The sequence below is a fragment of the Mytilus galloprovincialis genome, chromosome 14, assembly GCF_965363235.1.
Source record: "Mytilus galloprovincialis chromosome 14, xbMytGall1.hap1.1, whole genome shotgun sequence".
NCBI lineage: Eukaryota > Metazoa > Mollusca > Bivalvia > Mytilida > Mytilidae > Mytilus > Mytilus galloprovincialis.
In genome coordinates, this window is record NC_134851.1 from 47800062 (window position 1) to 47816678 (window position 16617).

The window sequence follows — 16617 nt, forward strand, 5'->3', positions numbered from 1 at the left end:
GTTCTAATGAACTTAAAATTTTTGTTTTCTCTTAGAGCAATTCACTATGCTGTTGAATATTAAACCTCTCAAAAAAATGTTTGAAGAAATTTTCTTTTTTATTTATGAAATTTCAAATGAGAAAAATTGAACCCAATTTTTTTAATCACATCCCCCTTTCCCTTATTCCAAAACTAATCTCAATTAAAATTTCTAATGGAGTTTGCAACAATAACTACTCATTTAAATACATCATAAAATATTAAGATGTAAAAAAACTGCTTGTTATCACTGAATGGTAAAGATTATTTTAATTTATCAGTTGGTAGTAAAAAGTGAATATACATTGTATATTGTATATAACAAAGATTTAAGTTGATTCTGGACAAAGAAAGATAACTCCAATTAAAAAAAAATCTTGCTATTGCACAATATTTTGCAATTAGATATTTCTTGCTTACTATTCTGGACAAAGAAAGATAACTCTAATCAAAAAAAAATTTGCTATTTCACAATATTGTGCAATTAGATATTTCTTGCCATTGCGCAATACTGTGCAATTGAAAAGACTTGCTATTGCACAATACTTAATATAATAATTTTAGATCCTGATTTGGACCAACTTGAAAACTGGGCCCATAATAAAAAATCTAAGTACATTTTTGGATTCAGCATATCAAAGAACCCCAAGATTTCAATTTTTGTTAAAATCAGACTAAGTTTAATTTTGGACCCTTTGGACTTTAGTGCAGACCAATTTGAAAACAGGACCAAAAATGAAGAATCTACATACACAGTTAGATTTGGTATATCAAAGAACCCCATTTATTCAATTTTTGATGAAATCAAACAAAGTTTAATTTTGGACCCCGATTTGGACCAACTTGAAAACTGGGCCAATAATCAAGAATCTAAGTACATTTTTAGATTCAGCATATCAAAGAACCTAACTGATTCATTTTTTGTCAAAATCAAACTAAGTTTAATTTTGGACCCTTTGGACCTTAATGTAGACCAATTTGAAAACGGGACCAAAAGTTAAGAATCTACATACACAGTCATGACAGTTAGATTCGGCATATCAAAGAACCCCAATTATTCAATTTTGATGAAATCAAACAAAGTTTAATTTTGGACCCTTTGGGCCCCTTATTCTGTTGGGACCAAAACTCCCAAAATCAATACCAACTTCCTTTTATGGTCATAAACCTTGTGTTTAAATTTCATAGATTTCTATTTACTTATACTAACGTTATGGTGCGAAAACCAAGAAAAATGCTTATTTGGGTCCCTTTTTGGCCCCTAATTCCTAAACTGTTGGGACCTAAACTCCCAAAATCAATACCAACCTTCCTTTTGTAGTCATTAACATTGTGTTTAAATTTCATTGATTTCTATTTACTTAAACTAAAGTTATTGTGCGAAAACCAAGAATAATGCTTATTTGGGCCCTTTTTTGGCCCCTAATTCCTAAACTGTTGAAACCAAAACTCCCAAAATCAATCCCAACCGTTTTTTTGTGGTCATAAATCTTGTGTCAAAATTTCATAGATTTCTATTAACTTAAACTAAAGTTATAGTGCGAAAACCAAGAAAATGCTTATTTGGGCCCTTTTTGGCCCCTAATTCCTAAAATGTTGGGACCAAAACTCCCAAAATCAATACCAACCTTCCTTTTGTGGTCATAAACCTTGTGTTAAAATTTCATAGATTTCCATTCACTTTTACTAAAGTTAGAGTGCGAAAACTAAAAGTATTCGGACGACGACGACGACGACGCCAACGTGATAGCAATATATGACGAAAAATTTTTCAAATTTTGCGGTCGTATAAAAATCTAAATTTTATGCATTTGAATAGTTATATACCTTTTATGGCAGGAATTTCATTGCAAACTCCATGATTATTAAAATCTGCTGAGGCTTGAGGTCCTTTAGGATATCCAGTTGTGATTGGTCTTAGTTGATTGTTCAGACTATATGTCTCTTCCAGACATGCATCTGATCCATGGTTTGATACAGTTAATTTTCTCTCCTGAATCTTCACAGAACTGAGCACACTGTAACATTTTCAACATCTCGAATCAGCTGACACTGCTCATGATCACATGCTGAGTATAATTCTAGCCTTTTTGGGTAACTGAGAAGTCAAGTAATGCAATGGTCTGCACGTCTACTCTGAGATGCACAATGTACATGACGTAGTTTAAAATCAATTTTAAGGCACTGCTTTGCTGCAGAAAGCTTATTATTACAAAACTTGGGCTGTTCATTTGACATACATGTGGATCCCTTATTATGAAGCTCTTCAATCATCTCTTCAAGTCGTGTAAATGTGTCATTTTCATCTGTTGCAATATTGTCTAGACCTTGTAAACTTGTTCTTTTTGAAGCTGCATATGTTTGTAAGATTCTATACAAGGATGATTTTCTTAATGGAGTAAAGTCAGTATTTTCACAATAAGAAAGATATATATCATATATATATTAACCATCTGTGAAAGACATACTGTTCTGACTACATCTGGAATACTTAGACTTTTGCCACAGAGTCCAATTTCATATCTGGTGTTTCATACATTTAACTAACTGATTGAACAAAACAGGAGTCAGTTAAGAATGCCATAGAATGTTTTAATTTGACAGTGTTCATCCTTTTTCTGGGGTATTTTTCTTTGACCATGTCAACTAATCCTGTGGTTTCAATATCTAATATTTAGACTGATAATACATGTAGCTTGAAATGTTAGGTATGTATCTGTTTATATCTGACTTTGTGTATTTTTTGGACAGAACAGCCAGCAGTTGCTACGTTAATACATTGTTTTCAGTCTGTATGTTCATCTTAAATAATGTTAATATAAATCCTTCAGGTAATGAAGTTGTAATTCCAGAAGATAGTTTTGCTTTCTTTTAAATTCATCAGACTGGCCAGGTGCAATTCAAATATGTGTGATACAACTTCCTCAGTTTTTTTCGTGTATAGTATCTTTTGGTGCAGTCTGATGTACTATTCCAAGTTGTTTTAGTTGCAATTTTAAGGAACTCACAGTATTATTTGAGATCAGTGTCAAACAGTTATTAACATTACCAAGTTGATGATCAGTACATGTACTTCCCTGTGCCACAAAAATTCTGACGTCTGACTCCAATTTGATATCTGTGAATCTGTAATAGATCCCTGAAATAAAAGAATACAATTAACAGATATCTATGAACATGATACATTAATAATTCTTATAATAATATGATTTGCATATATCAATAAATACTTGAACGGGATTGGTCAATTTCATTATTCCCCCTTGGTTTACACTTCAATAAATATAAAAAAGAAGATGTGGTATGAATGCCAATGAGACAACTATCCACAAAAGACCAAAATGACACAGACATTAACAACTATAGGTCACTGTACGGCCTTCAACAATGATCAAAGCCTATACTGCATAGTCAGCTATAATAGGCCCCGATAAGACAATGTAAAACAATTCAAACGAGAAAATGATACATTAATAATTCTTATAATAATATGATTTGCATATATCAATAAATACTTGAACAGGATTGGTCAATTTCATTATTCCCCCTTGGTTTACACTCCAATAAATATAAAAAAGAAGATGTGGTATGATTGCCAATGAGACAACTATCCACAAAAGACCAAAATGACACAGACATTAACAACTATAGGTCACTGTACGGCCTTCAACAATGATCAAAGCCCATACCCCATAGTCAGCTATAATAGGCCCTGATAAGACAATGTAAAACAATTCAAACGAGAAAACTAACGGTCTATTTATGTAAAACAAGAGGCTGTCACAACAACAGCAAACCAAATTTATTAACATTTATTTGTATCCTGCCAATATCACAAGAACCATAACTGATGAACGGTGAAAATGAAAATCGTCAATATCAAATTTGACCTCCATTTTGTCATCAGTATCAACATATTAAAATTTGAAAAGCTTAGGTTGAATGGTTCATGAGTAAATGCACGGACACAACTGGAAAAGCCATTTTTCAATCTTTCAAGAACCATAACTCCTGAACGGTAAAATTCAAAATCGTCATTATTGAACTTGACCTCCATTTTGTCATCAGTAACAACATATTAAAATTTGAGAAGCTTTGGTTGAACAGTTCATGTGTAAATGCACGGACACAACTGGAAATGCCATTTTTCAGTCTTTCAAGAACCATAACTCCTGAACGGCAAAAGTCAAAATCGTCATTATTGAACTTGACCTCCATTTTGTCATCAGTAACAACATATTAAAATTTGAAAAGCTTTGGTTGAACAGTTCATGGGTAAATGCACGGACACGACTGGAAAAGCCATTTTTCAATCTTTCAAGAACCATAACTCCTGAACGGTAAAAGTCAAAATCGTCATAATTAAACTTGACCTCCATTTTGTCATCAGTAACAACACATTAAAATTTGGGAAGCTTTGGTTGATAAGTTCATGCGTAAATGCACAGACACGACTGGAAAAGCCATTTTTCAATCTTTCAAGAACCATAACTCCTGAACGTTAAAGTCAAAATCATCATTATTGGACTTGACCTTCATTTTGTTGTCTGTAACAACATATTAAAATTTGAAAAGCTTTGGTTGAACGGTTCATGAGTAAATGCACGGACAATATTTAGTTGCTGCCCGGCCGCCCGCCCGACCGGTTGCCCGCTGTACATCCCCAAATCAATAACCGACATTTTTGTCACAAAAATCCGGTTAAAAATGAACGAACAACAAATATGTAACACATAAACAAACGTAAAACCACTGAATTACAGGCTCCTGATTTCATGTTTCTGAAACCACTTTCATAAACTTCAGTGATCTATTCATGCGCAATACACATGCATAAAAGGATCCCAGGATTTTCATCAAATTGAGATTGAAAAACAAATAAACATAACAGTAGACTTTTTTCTATTTAATGCACATATAACAGAAAAAAACAAGAATGTGTCCATATATAGTACACGGATGCCCCACTCGCACTATCATTTTACATGTTCACTGGACAGTGAAATTGGGGTCAATACTTTAATTTGGCATTAAAATTGGAAAGATCATATCATAGTTAATATGTGTACTAAGTTTCAAGTTGATTGGACTTCAACTTCATCAAAAACTACCTTGACCAAAAACTTTTCTTTATTCATTTATAGTTACAGAATTAATTTTTTTCCTAGTGTGCCAAATAAAAATAGATATGTGCTTTCAGTTATCCAACAATAAGTCAAATGAATGAATGGTTCATTAAAGTGCAACCTGTATATATACAAAACTAAATATCTAGTACAAAAAATTAACTATTTTTTTTATATTATATTAAGTAAAGATAAAGTACTAGTAGTAAAAGTAGCAAAAAAAATATCAATTTAAAAACTTGTTTCATGGCACTGAATGAATTAGTCCCTGTTATTTCTTATCTTTACATCAAAATGATACGTATTTTTAACAAAGTTATCTAACAAATAGTCTATTAATGCGTAGTTTTCTCTAGGTATATTTTTTCTGTCTACCGTCCGTCTGTTGTCATTATCGTGAAAATGCGGATTTTTGTCATATCTGGTCCGGTTCCGATCCGTAGTTTACACAAAAATGTGCAATGGCGGCCGTAGAAAAATTTACGAAAAAAAATCCGAGAATAAACATTGTTTGACAAGAGATTGTGAATGAATAAGACGCTTTTAATGCATTAAATGAATTAAACATAATCTTAAGCCAATTAGGATCACTTTTTAAAGAAGTATCAAACTTATTTTAGCTCAAAACCAAAATTCTCGCTCTCGTATTACCGGAAGAGAAAGAAAGTATTTTTTGGAGACTCGAGTTGCACAAAAAAACGACCTTTTAAAAAATAAAAAAATCGTTTTAATCTTTGAAATTTCATAATACAAAACATAGATTTCGAATTGCTTTTGTAATTGAATTTTTCCATGTCGAAATTGGTGATTGCAGACACGTGGCAAGTGTCAGCTTGGGATATTCGCATCCAAACAGTTATCACCCTGAGGGCAATTAACACCTGGCTATTCAATCTCTTAATTGCCTTTAGTGTCCGACTTAAAGGGATTACAATTAAAGGTGATTTAATTTTTATGATTATAATCGATAATAGATGAAAGTTCAAAATTGAGGACAAGTAAAATAGCATCTTCAAAATAATTATAGCGTCGCGGGAATTATTATAGCATCACGGTGAAAAAATATAGCGTCGTGGTACCACGACACTAAAACGGCCTGGGGAGAACACTGTCACCCTGCTAAGCCGAACCATTTTCTTTGTAAAAGTTATCTCCCTATTCACTGTTTTTCATCTGTGTGCATCTCCTTCGTAACAAAAAAAGATATCGACAAAATTCTTTTTACAAATAGTTCGTTACATCCTCAGTAATTTTTGGCTTATTTGGATCGGAGCGATTCAATGAAATTTTTATGGAGTTATCTCCCTTAACAAAATAAATTTGTCGGTATGTTCATTTAACTCATAAACAGTTAACCGTATAACCCTGGAATGTTTTTATTTGAGTCCCCTAGGTCCTAACTTAGAAAATGAGGTCAAGGTCAAAGGTCAAGGTCAAGTTCTCAATTGTGACTTTTGCTTGTTTTTGCATTTTCTCCGACACTTTGAAAGATACATACTTTTTTGCATTTTCTCCGACACTTTGAAAGATACATACTAAAGAACAAGTGCAAAATGTAAGCTTTATTGTAATGAAGATATGCTACATTTAGTCTTATACAATTTAATGGCATCTTATAGGAGTTGTTGCCCCTCAAATGTCTTGATATGAGGTTATTTGATTATGACTTCAACTAAGTTCATTATAAAGGCATTTGACCTTGTACAAAAGATTAGGTGACAAATGACCTTGAAAAATGACTACCGGAAGTGACCTTGAGAAAACCGGAAGTAGCCTTTTTTGCAATTTTTCATCTCAAAGTACCCAGAATCAATATATTTTGTCATATAGATACATAAACTGATTACTGGAGACTAAACATGACTTCCAACAAACCGGAAGTGGCCAATTATTTCCCCTTCTACATACAATAGTATATAAAAACTATATATTTTTGGAATCAGTGTGAAATAAGCTATCATATGAGACCGGAAGTGACATTTATTTCACCGGAAGTAGCATATTATCTCCCTTTTATCACTCAAAAACATAATTAAACCATTATTTATCTCATCAGTATGAAGAAACTATCTTCTTATCAAAATTTCTTTGGTGTGGAAAGACTTTCAATTGTTCTCTGAACAATTGGTTTTTAATTGTATTTGTTCTGATTATTATTATTTTTTTTTTTTCCGCCACATTCTAAAATTTTTGTTTCACAATATGTCGCTTAGATATTTTGTATATTGTATCGTATAGTTTATACAGCTTTAAATCTCACCCTGCTAAGACGAACAATTTTCTTTGTAAGAGTTATCTCCCTATTCACTGTTTATCATTTGTGTGCATCTCCTTCGTAACAAAAAAAGATATCTACAAAATTCTTTTTCTTAATTGTTCGTTACATCCTTAGGAATATTTGGCTAATTTGGATCAAAGCAATTTGATGAAATTTTATAGGAGTTATCTACCTTTACAAAATAAATTTGTCGGAATGTATTTTTAACTTATAAACCATTAACCGTACGGAATGTTTTTATATATATGAGTCCCCTAGGTACTAACTTAGAAATTGAGGTCAAGGTCAAAGGTCAAGGTCAAGTTCTCATTTGTGACTTTTGCTTGTTTTTGCATTTTCTCTGTCACTTTGAAAGGTACATATAAAAGAACAAGTGCAAAATGTCTGCTTTATTGTAATGAAGATATGCTACATTTAGACTTATACAATTGAATGGCATCTTATAGGAGTTGGTGCCCCTGAAATGTCTTGATATGACGTTATTTCATTATAACTTCAACTAAGTTCATTATAAAGGCATTTGACCTTGTACAAAAGGTTAAATGACAAATGACCTTGAAAAATGACTACCGGAAGTGACCTTGGGAAAACCGGAAGTAGCTTTTTTTGCAATTTTTACATAAAAAAGTACTCAGAATCCATATATTTCGTCATATAGATACATAAACTGATTACTGACGACTAAAAATGACTTCCAACAAACCGGAGTGGCTAATTATCTCCCATTCTACATACAATAGTATATAGAAACTATATATTTTTGGAATCAGTGTGAAAAAAGCTCTCATATGAGACCGGAAGTGACATTCATTTCACCGGAAGTAGCATATTATCTCCCTTATATCTCTCAAAAATATAATTAAACCATTATTAATTGCATCAGTGTGAAGAAACTATCTTCTTATCAAAATTTCTTTGTTGTGGAAAGACTTTCAATTGTTTTAATTTTCTTTGGTTTTTCTTCTGACATCAGACTCAGACTTCTCTTGAACTGAATTTTAATGTGTGTATTGTTATGCGTTTACTTTTCTATATTGGCTAGAGGTATAGGGGGTGGGTTGAGAAAATTAAAATAATACAAGACTAACAAAAGCCAGAGGCTCCTGACTTGGGACAGGCGGCGCAAAAACGCCTGCATTTTTGCGCCTGTCCCAAGTCAGGAGCCTCTGGCCTTTGTTAGTCTTGTATTATTTTAATTTTAGTTTCTTGTGTACAATTTGGAAATTAGTATGGCGTTCATTATCACTGCACTAGTATATATTTGTTTAGGGGCACTCTGAACGACGCCTCCGGGTGCGGGAATTTCTCGCTACATTGAAGACCTGTTGGTGACCTTCTGCTGTTGTTTTTACTTGTTGTGGTCTCTTTGACACATATCCCATTTCCATTCTCAATTTTATTTAAAAATGTATAACTGTATAAAATTAAGATTCATACACAATTCCGGGAAATTTCATGAATGATTTGGTGAATTTACGTCATGGCAATTTAGGCAAAACACAATGTCATACGATAGAAAACTTTCAAAGGGAAGATTATTTCGTTACTTGTACACTTCAAATTCAGTTTATATCTAGTTAAAATGAAGTTTTTGAGGTAAGTGCTATTTCTTTTTAAATCCTGTTGCATTTATCGGACATTTATGGTTTTTAGAAAGTAAAGATGGTGGCATACTCCTTAGTTACAATATTCCATTGTGCTTTTGGTGGTAATCATCAATTAAATGATGTTAATTAATAATCGCTTATGATTGCCTGAAGAATTATAAGGATTAAACATATTTTTTCTAGAGGTTATTGATGTGTAAACTGGGTCTCTTACTCACAAACAGGGTTTACGCTGGCAGTTGCCATTTTCGTATTTTGAAAAAATAATAATTGTGGTGAATAAATTCCATCATTTGCAAAAGAATTTAATCTTGTTTATTTGGTTTGTTTTGAGTTTCTCAGACTTTACCTGATCAGACAATACTCTGAATTGACCTTAAGCTTGTTAAAATTTTGACAAAAAATCAATAATCAGGTGATTGCATTTAAGATGGTACCTAACACAACAGGGAGATAACTCTGTAAAGTCATCTAAATGTTTTAATTACGTTGTGTTGTAAAAGGAATATTTAGCTTCTCAATGATCAAAATTGGTGTTTGTCAAACTGCTATATAACCAGTGTAATTCTTCTGACAAAACAGTTGGTTCAAAATTTTTGAAATTTTTATATTTTTGTTAAAGGGTCAAAGTACATACTTGACAAAATTTTATGAAAATTAAACGAGCCAAATTAATTTTAGTGAAAGTGTTGGGTACCACCTTTTAAAATAGCTATAAGCAACAAAGAACTAATCGATGAAGGTGTTAATTGTATTGTTTGACAAAATGATATGATTAAATGACATATATGTCACATGTCACATAAAGGATTTAACCACTTTGCATCGCATGTGTTTAAAGCCAACTTTTGGCTCTGATATAGATAATTGATTTGAAATGGTCTTTTTTCATTAAAGTCGTTTTGGCGATGCATGTGTTTCAAGGATAGTTTTTACGTCTCAACTTTTTCATATTTTTACGTCAACTTTTTCATATCATTGGTTTGGAATAGAAAACTGTCCGGATGAAGGAATATATTCAACAGGTTGAGATCAACAACTCAAATGCATGTTAGACCTTCAATGTATTTTTTTTTTTTACTACAAATGTAATGAGGGATCCATTACAAAATTTGTTTTGTTTTAAAAAAAATAAGAAACCTTTCCCAAAGAGCTTTACATCTATCTGCAATTATAAGGTCAGACATGTCCAGGAATTTATTTTCTTCCTGAACTTGTATCTCTTCTTTAAAAGTGAAAGTAAGTGGACCCCTCTTTAAGGTAAGTTGTTCCAAATATAATGGATCCCCCCTTCCCTATAAGCTAAAAAAGCAAAGAGCTTATTTTAAACCAGATGCTCTGCATGGCGCAGCTTTATATGACCGCAGAGGTTGAACCCTGAACGGTTGGGGCAAGTATGGACACAACATTCAAGCTGGATTCAGCTCTAAATTTGGATTGTGATTAAATAGTTGACACAGCATAGGTTTCTGACACAGAATGAATGTGGTCTAATAAACTTAAAATTTGTTTTTTGCCTTTGAGCAATTCACTATGCTGTTGAATATAAATCCTCTCAAAAATATGTTTGAAGAAATTTTCTTTTTATTCATGAAATCTGAAATGAGAAAAATTGACCCCCCCCCCCCCCCCTTCCCCCTCAATTTTTTTTTCACATCTCCCTTTCCCTTATTCCAAAACTGATCTCAATCCAAATTTCTAATGGAGTTTGCAACAATAACTACTCATTTAAATACATCATAAAATATTAAAATGTAAAAAAAGTGCTTGTTATCACTGAATGGTAAAGATTGTTTTAATTTATCAGTTGGTAGTAAAAGTGAATATACATTGTATATTGTATAAAACAATGATTTAAGTTGATTCAACTACTATTCTGGACAAAGAAAGATAACTCCAATTGAAAATTTCTTGCTATTGCGCAATATTGTGCAATTAGATATTTCTTGCTATTGCGCAATACTGTGCAATTGAAAATACTTGCTATTGCACAATACTGTGCAATTGAAGATTTCTTGCTATTGCTGAATACTGTACGTGCAATTGAAAATTTCTTGCTATTGCACAATACTTAATATAATAATTTTGGATCCTGATTTGGACCAACTAGAAAACTGGGCCCATAATAAATCAAAGCACCAAAGGGTGCTATAGGCAGTTAATCAAAAAACCCAAAGGCAAACTTGGTAAAGGTCAGATGAATAGTGTCAATTATTTATCTCAGGCATTGTTCTCAGCTATTTCTAAAGTATCAAATAATGCTTGTACAGTAATGTTTATGTTATGCAATCGTACTACTTTCAAAAGTTATTTCCAATTTATATTTATAAAGATTCAATGTTTGAGATTATACACATACAGCTGTCCTATGTTAGGGGAGAGTTTTGTGCCAGTTAAGATGTTTAAGCCACCACATTCTGTATGCACCTGTCCATAGTGAGGACCCACTAATGCAGGGCTTTCCCATGAAATTGAAGTAGAAGGCTCAATTAAAATTATAGGCGGCTGTAACATGCGTTCAGCGAAGCCAGACGCGGCCCACCAAGCTATAAGCTTGGTGCCTTACGGCAGGGGGTCTGGGGCCCCTCAAGGCCACCAGAAGCTCTGGCATAAATAGAGCATGAAATCCTGCATTCTCGCAATCTCCTGGCACCTAATTTCATCTTTCAACTGACCATTTTTTATGTATGAAATTTAAGAAAGAAATAAAAATCTCAAAGAAATTTCATTTTTTTTATGTTATAGTTTTTTATTTTTATTACCTTATGCTTAAAATTCATTTACTTTTAAAGGAGTTTTATTTATATAATAATCCGGTTTGTTATAAATCTTGATCGATTTATTTTGCATAACTACGTGAATTTGTAAACAAATGACCCCCCTCTTCTCTCTAGAGACTGTTACGCGTATTTAAATCATACAATTATTTCTCAAGCATTGACAGAAAATTGATATATCCTCTGATTTTTTATTTTTTTTTGTAAACTGTTCAATAAGTCTGATACATAAATCATTTGGAAATGTTATTTATTTGAGGTCGAGTCGACAATATTCTACTTTCGTTTTTGACCTTGATTCTCTGAACACCACGTGGACTTTGAAAAATGAACTTCAAAAGATACTGTTTTCCAGATTCTGAACAATCTACTACACTTTCTTTAATTTGACTGATATTATTCCATAACATAAGATTGTCATCCTATCTGATTGTCTTCACGTTTTAAAAGCCAAAAAAAAAGCCAACGAGTTAATGGCCATCGGAACGTCTCTATTGTTATCGTTTAATGACTACCGGAACCTCTCTCTTGTTATCTTTGAAAAGAAACGATGCATTCTGACTTTAAATAGACAACCAATCAGTGACCTGAATTCATGTGAACTATATTTAGCCCACGGAAAACACTGACTTTTCACCCTTGTTTATCGTGACCGCGACTTTGCGACAATACGTCTCTCGGCTGCCTGTAAACATTTGAAAAAAGATATTTTTTATCTTTTTGAATTATATTTTTGTCAGTGAAGTAGCCGGCACTTGAAGCCACCGAAAGCCCTAATCATCAGAATCCTCTCAATTTAAAAGGTACGTAAATTTCGTCTTCTATGTAATTTGAAATTGCCGCCAACTTATTACTAGACTACAGTACTGACGTATGTAATACGTATCGATGACAAACAATATTCCTACGACTTTTGCCATTTGGGAAATGTAAACGACTCATCTTTATAGATTTTCGGCGACCAAATATTTCATACAATTGTTCTTTGGCATCTTAGCCAACAGCACAGGGGATAATAAACTATAGAAGGATTTCTATCGAGCACTACTTCCTATGTGCATCTTCAAAACTTTTGGGAAAATCGACGACCATTTAACGTTTTTATGATAATATTTTTTATATTCCAGAATAAAAAGTATGACAAAAGTGTCCAATTACTTATAAATAACATGATAGCCAGCCAGATAATAAAAGTGGCACATATTTCAGCATTTATTGGGTAGAACATAAATCTAGGGTGCTCGCATAAAGCAGCTTAACTGCTTAAAAATCTAAGTACATGTTTAGATTCAGCATATCAAAGAAGCCCAAGAATTCAATTTTTGTTAAAATCAAACAAAGTTTAATTTTGGACCCTGATTTGGACCAACTTGAAAACAGGGCCAATAATCAAAAATCTAAGTACATTTTTAGATTCAGCATATCAAGGTGTAATACCACCATTGATTTTCCCCTATTAGTCTTTGTTAAATTTGCACTTTTCAAAAAAATGTGCAGAATTTATCTTTGTTTCAAATAAAGAAATACTTGGCATGAGTAAAGTTTTATCCTGTCCAGTACTATAGAAAAAAATTCACATAACATTTAATTACATATAAGAAAATAACCATCATTGGAAGTTAATCAATCAAATGTCTCCCCTTATTTTATCTGTGTACAAGGTTTAGTCACCATGTAACCTCAAGATTACAAAATTTTCTATAGAAATCCAAAATAAAAAATAATGGTGTTTTGAAATACCCAAGACATATGTTTATGACACAGAAATGTTTTTACTGTAATAAAATGTAGGATTAATTACCTACAACTGTCAAATTCAAGGGAATATTTTTTTAGACCTACTTTCGTATACAACCGGATGTGACGTACCATGATTTGGTGGTATTACACCTAGAACCCCCAAGGATTCAATTTTTGTTAAAATCAAACTAAGTTTAATTTTTGACCCTTTGGACCTTAATGTAGACCAATTTGAACACAGGACCAAAAATTAAGAATCTACATACACAGTAACATTTTTTGTAGATTCGGCATATCAAAGAACCCCAATTATTCAATTTTTGATGAAATCAAACAAAGTTTAATTTTGGACCCTTTGGACCCCTTATTCCTGAACTGTTGGGACCAAAACTCAATCCCAACCTTCCTTTCATGGTCATAAACCTTGTGTTTAAATTTCATAAATTTCTATTAACTTATACTAAAGTTATGGTACGAAAACCAAGAAAAATGCTTATTTGGGCCCCTTTTTGGCCCCTAATTCCTAAACTGTTGGGATCTCAACTCCCAAAATCAATCCCAACCTTCCTTTTGTGTTGATAAACTGTGTGTTTAAATTTCAATGATTTCTATTTACTTATACTTAAGTTATTGTGCAAAAACCAAGAATAATGCTTATTTGGGCCCCTTTTTTTTACCCTAATTCCTTACAGTTGGAACCAAAACACCCAAAATCAATCCCAACCTTCCTTTTGTGGTCATAAACTTTGTGTCAAAATATCATTGATTTCTATTCACTTAAACTAAAGTTATAGTGCGAAAACCTAGAAAATGCTTATTTGGGCCCTTTTTGGCCCCTAATTCCTAAACTGATGGGACCAAAACTTTCAAAATCAATCCCACCTTCCTTTTATGGTCATCAACCTTGTGTTTGAATTTCAAAGATTTCTATTTACTTAAACTAAAGTTTTAGTGCGAAAACCAAAAGTATTCAGACGACGACAACGACGCTGACCCCAACGTGATACCAATAAACGACCAAAAAATTTTCAATTTTTGCCATCGTATAAAAAGTAGTGTTTAGTGTTTCTTCATTACAATTTACAATGTAAACTAAAAGATGAGTTTGAGAATAATCATAGACAACAATAGGGCAAACTCATTTTGGTTGGGGGAGGGGGGGGGAAGATAGAAAGAAGGGAAATTTCAAACAAACAGTATATTTATGATACTTGGCGAATAAAATAATAAAGTGGCGAAAAATATATTGTTCTGGCGAAAGAGGTGGCAAAATTAATGATTGACCCAGGGGGAACCCTGCTCACAAACTTGACATATATATACAAATCTGAATATTTAGTTTGTGAGTTAATCGCCCCGGTTTACACAGCCATTACAGCAATAACCTCTAGAAAAATGTGTTTAATCCTATAATGTTCATGATGTTTGCAAGTATTGAAGGTATATAAAACTCTATGTTTTAAATTTCTCAAATAAATCAATATTAAGGTATTATCTTAGGCTACATGAACATGCTAATTGTCATCATATTCATGATATTGGATGGCTGTGAGACTTACTGTATCTATCCTAAATTTCTAATCAACAATAATTTTATAAAAATTTAAATTATATAAAATTATATTAAAATTGGATTGTGATTAAATATTTGACACATCAAAAGTTCCTGACTTAAAGAATTTGATCAAAGAACTTAATATATGACATGTATGACATTACATTACCTTCTGTATTACCCAATATTCTAAATCTAAATACACACATGACACATGGTTAGATTCAGCATATCAACCCCAAGAATTAAATTTTTGATAAAATCAAACAAAGCTTAATTTGAACATAAATTTGGACCAATTTGATACAAAGGCTCAAAATCAAAATCTAAATATAGCCAATATGATTAATTTTTATTGAAATCGAACGAAATTTAATTGGTCTCTGAAATTTAAGAAAATTTGAAAACTGGACACAAACACTAAAATATGGATACAAATTTCATTTTTTCTTCTTATTAAAATCAAACAAAGTTTAATTTTGGACCCTTTGGATCTAAATGTGAACTAATCTAAAGGCAATTATTATTAATTTCTTTGTCGTCATTGCTTGTGGAGAGTTGTCTCATTGGCAATCATACCACATCTTCTTTTTTTTATAATATTGGACTTTTTGGACTTTAATATGGATTAATTTAAATTGGTTCAAAAATAAAAAATCTTAATGCAGTTAGTATAAGCATATCGTAGTACCAGAATAATTAGTTTGTGGTGTAATCACACAGATTAATTTGGGATCCTTTGGACCTCAACATGCTCAATGTGGACCAATTTAAAAGTAAGGCCAAATTTTCAAAATTCAAATACATTACAGGAATCCAAATGGTCACCTCATGTACATTAGTTTTCAAAGAGGATCATCTATGGACCATTTCACAAGTGTTGTCCTGATTGGCTCAGAAATTCAGAGGATAAAGTTTTAAAGATTTTTTTTATCATGAATTACTTGTACTTCAATATATATGTACTTCTTATTGGCTATTCAGTTTGAGAGGAGAAGATTGAAAGATGTAATTTGAAGAACAGCAGATGTAAAAATGCCAGCTGCTACTCATCCAACAAGAGCTCACAAAGCAGTTGAAGTTATTATCCATCATTGTCCATAATTACCTTATCACTGGTTTGAGATGCATAAACATATTTTCTTTTCCTAGTATTGTAATGACTCTCTGGATCAAATTGATTTTCCTGCAAAAATTATGAAATTTTAACAAGAAGGCATGCAATGTCATATTACAAATACCAATTATCCCCCTTGTAGTTCCAATTTTCTGCTTACAGGCAGTACATGTACATTGTGTAGGTGTTTGATAGATCTGAAAAGTGCTCAGATATTACAAGTTATCACTGTGAAGCTCATACATAAAATAGTCAGTATAAGAAGTAGTTTCAGAGAAACATGTGACTGAAATTGAGTCACTGAATTTTTTAGGACCAACTGGCCAAGGACAAATGGAGTGACACAATATAGCTCCTACTTTTAGAGTTAACACAGTTCTATTTACAGATCATTACA

At 32.3% G+C, this 16617-nt stretch overlaps 2 protein-coding genes across 3 annotated transcripts in view; both read right to left on the minus strand.

The window, feature by feature from the left end:
* LOC143059828 (uncharacterized) overlaps positions 1-16617 on the minus strand; it is a 196805-nt gene that overhangs the window by 136687 nt on the left and 43501 nt on the right. The gene's annotated exons all lie outside the window — the stretch shown is intronic.
* LOC143059165 (fibroblast growth factor receptor 2-like) overlaps positions 1-16617 on the minus strand; it is a 66594-nt gene that overhangs the window by 44664 nt on the left and 5313 nt on the right. For both annotated transcript variants that reach the window (XM_076232661.1, XM_076232660.1), the window contains exons 3-4: positions 16212-16289; positions 1848-3159 (exon numbers count right to left, since the gene is read on the minus strand). The gene's annotated coding sequence lies outside the window, so the exon portion shown is untranslated. The remainder of the gene's footprint in view (positions 1-1847; positions 3160-16211; positions 16290-16617) is intronic.